At 49.0% G+C, this 4,705-nt stretch overlaps 1 long non-coding RNA gene across 1 annotated transcript; it reads left to right on the top strand.

Annotated features, from left to right (window-relative positions):
* Window positions 1-1,739: 1,739 nt before the first annotated feature.
* Window positions 1,740-3,414, top strand: LOC142249539 (uncharacterized). Its single transcript, XR_012725075.1, has 2 exons — window positions 1,740-2,172; window positions 2,217-3,414. It is a non-coding gene; the product is annotated as an uncharacterized LOC142249539 (long non-coding RNA).
* The last annotated feature ends 1,291 nt before the right edge of the window (window positions 3,415-4,705 follow it).

Raw genomic sequence — 4,705 nt, 5'->3', positions numbered from 1 at the left:
TTCTTTGCCGTTTTCGGAATTCCCACATAAATTGATGGTAAGAGACGTCCACGGGCCGCCACTTCTTTATTCCCGGTAGCGTGTGACGGCACGTCGTCCTTGAGATCCCATCTGTGAGGCCCACATCTATCAGACCTTTGTGGCCTATGCTGTGGATGTGCCATGAGCGTTCGATATCGGACAACCTCCGTTCAAGAGAACCTGACAGTAGATTCATACTGCCCGAACTACGCACTCCAATATTTCATCTGTATGTTTCACCCTTCAACCCTGCTGCATTTTAGAGGTAACATTCTTCGAAAAACCAGCAGAGGACTACGCATCTCTGTTGACCCAATACGAGGCCAGTCCCCAGCAGCGTCCTCCTGCCCTGATTCACTAGACTGGTAGGACCTACACACACACAAATAAGGAGGGACCTGTCAGTCTAGGGGAGGGGGGCAGGGGACCTTGATTGGACTAGTCCTCTGTGACACAGAGACCTCAGCCAACTTTTCCAAGCACGTTTTCTCTGAAGTGCCTCAATCTGTGGTTTTGGTGGCATGAATCTCCTGTTAAGTTCTCTTTTAGGCTTCAGTACACATTAAAGGGGTTTTCTAAGAATAGGAAAAGAAAAGTACTGTAATATCTTTAACTAGCACATCATACTTTTGTGTATAGTACATTAAAGTGGCCGCGGTCTTCTTACACTGGCAGAAACCTGTCCTAGAATAATAGGACAGGAGGAACCTGTGAGCATGTGCAGTAGGACGTTCCGCTGCTTTGACCTGGAGATGACCTATAAAAGGAGCATGTGCAATAGGAAACTCCGCTGCTGTGATCCGGAGATGTCCTATACTATGAGCATGTGAAGTAGGAAGCCCTGCTGCTGTGACCTGGAGATGACCTATACCATGAGCATGTGCAGTAGGAAGCCCTGCTGCTGTGACCTGGAGATGACCTATACCATGAGCATGTGCAGTAGGAAGCCCTGCTGCTGTGACCTGGAGATGACCTATACCATGAGCATGTGCAGTAGGAATCCCTGCTGCTGTGACCTGGAGATGACCTATACCATGAGCATGTGCAGTAGGAAGCCCTGCTGCTGTGACCTGGAGATGACCTATACCATGAGCATGTGCAGTAGGAAGCCCTGCTGCTTTGACCTGGAGATGACCTATACCATGAGCATGTGCAGTAGGAATCCCTGCTGCTGTGACCTGGAGATGACCTATACCATGAGTATATGCAGTAGGAAGCCCTGCAGCTGTTACCTGTAGAGGACTTTTACCATGAGTATATGCAGTAGGAAGCCCTGCTGCTGTGACCTGGAGATGACCTATACCATGAGCATGTGCAGTAGGAAGCCCTGCTGCTGTGACCTGGAGAGGACCTATACCATGAGCATGTGAAGTAGGAAACCCTGCTGCTGTGACCTGAAGGTGACCTATACCATAAGTATGTGCAGTAGGAAGCTCTGCTGCTGTGACCCCCCCCCCCACACCCGAGGGGACCTATACCATGTGTATGTGCAGTAGAAAGCTCCGCTGCTGTGACCCAGCAGCGGAGCTTCCTACTGTACATGCTCATGGTATAGGTCCTCTCTGGTCACAGCAGCAGAGCCTTCCTACTACACATGCTCATGGTATAGGTCCTCTCTGGGTCACAGCAGCAGATTTTACCACAACACATCCTCATGGTATAGGTCCTCTCTGGATCACAGCAGCGGAGCTTCCTTCTGCACCTGCTCATGGTATAGGTCCTCTCTGGGTCACAGCAGCGGAGCTTCATACTGCACATGCTCATGGTATAGGTCCTCTCTGGGTCACAGCAGCGGAGCTTCCTACTGCACATGCTCATGGTATAGGTCCTCTCTGGGTCACAGCAGCGGAGCTTCCTACTGCACATGCTCATGGTATAGGTCCTCTCTGGGTCACAGCAGCAGAGCCTTCCTACTGCACATACTCATGATATAGGTCCTCTCTGGGTCACAGCAGCGGAGCTTCCTTCTGCACATACACATGATATAGGTCCTCTCTGGGTCACAGCAGCGGAGCTTCCTTCTGCACATACACATGATATAGGTCCTTTCTGGGTCACAGCAGCAGAGCCTTCCTACTACACATACACATGATATAGGTCCTTTCTGGGTCACAGCAGCGGAGCTTCCTACTGCACATACACATGATATAGGTCCTCTGTGGGTCACAGCAGCAGAGCCTTCCTACATGATATAGGTCCTCTCTGGGTCACAGCAGCGGAGCTTCCTACTGCACATACACATGATATAGGTCCTCTCTGGGTCACAGCAGCGGAGCTTCCTACTGCACATACACATGATATAGGTCCTCTGTGGGTCACAGCAGCGGAGCTTCCTACTGCACATACACATGATATAGGTCCTCTGTGGGTCACAGCAGCGGAGCTTCCTACTGCACATACACATGATATAGGTCCTCTGTGGGTCACAGCAGCGGAGCCTTCCTACTGCACATACACATGATATAGGTCCTCTGTGAGTCACAGCAGCGGAGCCTTCCTACTGCACATACACATGATATAGGTCCTCTGTGAGTCACAGCAGCGGAGCCTTCCTACTGCACATACACATGATATAGGTCCTCTGTGGGTCACAGCAGCGGAGCTTACCACCGCACATGCTCTTGGTATAGGTACTCTCCTATCATTTTAGGGCAGGTTCTGCATGTGGAACAAGACCGTGTTAGTGATTATCTCCCGAGACAAAGTAAGTGTGGTTTGATTGTTAAAGGTATTTAGGACATCTTTTTTTATAATTGCATTTTTCTCACATTTTCAAAGAACAAATCTCGTTTGTACATTGCTGCAGTGAAGACTTTCATATGGGTAAATGATCCCGCATACATGGTACAGACTCCTCAAAGGTTTTTTGTTATTTACAGTCCAGTTTTTCTATGATGTATCTTCAATATTTGGGTGTTTTTATCGTTATACATTGCCGCACGGTCATATCCAGCCCCCTCTCATCCCGCCTAGACATGCTCTTTACATGTACACTAATGTTTTACAGAAATATAGAATCTATTTGTTATAATGAATACTATGTGGACCAATATTATTATTATTGTTATTGTTATTATTAAAAATGTATATACAATTCCTATATGATATGTTCATCCTACTGACGTACAGCTGTCTCCTGCTGGAATTTTAACCATAACCACTATGGAAAAAAAAATAGCAAGATGTCTCATCCCTGGGACTTGCGAGGGTTAATATCACTGCTGTCGCACCGCGGCGTCCTGATGACTTGTAAGATTCTTGGGATGGGCACGAGCTTCTTTTAAACGACTCCTTTTGTGTATTGTATCTTTTTTTTTTTTCTATATTTTATTGCAGTTCGATGTTGTAATTATGGACATAAAATGTAAGTACTTAATAAAGTGTAAATTGCTACAGAGTGGCTGCGTTACTGAGGTCTGATTAGTGGGAGAATAGAATCGGGGGGACGCTCGCACAACAAGTTGACTTTTTTTTGGGGGGGTCGTTTAACCAAGTAGGAAAAAATGTAACATCAGCCATGGAGAAGTCTTATTTGTTATCCTTAGTGTCCATTCTTAAGAGACGGACCTCTGTCACTTAATGGGGGTCTTTTGGGGTCCTGGTATTTTTTAAGGCAATATTGAACACATGGATCCTCTGCTACATACAGGGTGGGCCACGAAAAACAGAACCCTGATCCGACAACTGTGCATAGACCTGTTACGAGAACATCCATGGACCTGGTAGCCTTCACATTTTCACCAAAGAATACTGCACCCACAATCTTAAGAAAAAATATCCAGGTCCCCAAAATCCAAATGGAAGTAGCCCTCACAGGACGGTGCAGGATAAGCTCACGTGTCGGCAGCAATCGAGGAAAGTAAGGTCAGCAACTATGACTATGGGCCCACAGATTGTGGGTGCAGGAAGGGCGGCAACTATGGCTATGGGCCCACAGATTGCGGGTGCAAGAAGTGCGGCAACTATGGCTATGGGTTCATAGATTGTGGGTGCAGGAAGGTCGGCAACTATGGCTACGGGGCCCACAGATTGCGGGTGCAAGAAGGGCGGCAACTATGGCTATGGGTCCCACAGACTGTGGGTGCAGGAAGGTCGGCAACTATGGCTATGGGTCCCACAGACTGTGGGTGCAGGAAGGTCGGCAACTATGGCTATGGGTCCCACAGATTGGGGGCGCAGGAAGGTCGGCAACTATGGCTATGGGCCCACAGATTGGGGGCGCAGGAAGGTCGGCAACTATGGCTATGGGTCCACAGATTGTGGGTGCAGGAAGGTCGGCAACTATGGCTATGGGTCCCACAGACTGGGTGCAGGAAGGTCAGCAACTATGGCTATGGGCCCACAGATTGTGGGTGCAGGAACAGCAGCAACTATGGCTATGGGTCCACAGATTGTGGGTGCAGGAAGGGCGGCAACTATGGCTATGGGTCCACAGATTGTGGGTGCAGGAAGGGCGGCAACTATGGCTATGGGTCCCACAGACTGGGTGCAGGAAGGTCAGCAACTATGGCTATGGGTCCACAGATTGTGGGTGCAGGAACAGCAGCAACTATGGCTATGGGTCCACAGATTGTGGGTGCAGGAAGGGCGGCAACTATGGCTATGGGTCCACAGATTGTGGGTGCAGGAAGGGCGGCAACTATGGCTATGGGTCCACAGATTGTGGGTGCACGAAGGGCGGCAA

Source organism: Anomaloglossus baeobatrachus, chromosome 8 (genome assembly GCF_048569485.1).
Source record: "Anomaloglossus baeobatrachus isolate aAnoBae1 chromosome 8, aAnoBae1.hap1, whole genome shotgun sequence".
Taxonomy (NCBI): Eukaryota; Metazoa; Chordata; class Amphibia; order Anura; family Aromobatidae; genus Anomaloglossus; species Anomaloglossus baeobatrachus.
The sequence above is the reverse complement of the archived record's forward strand: the minus strand, read 5'-3'. Positions and strand labels throughout refer to the sequence as shown.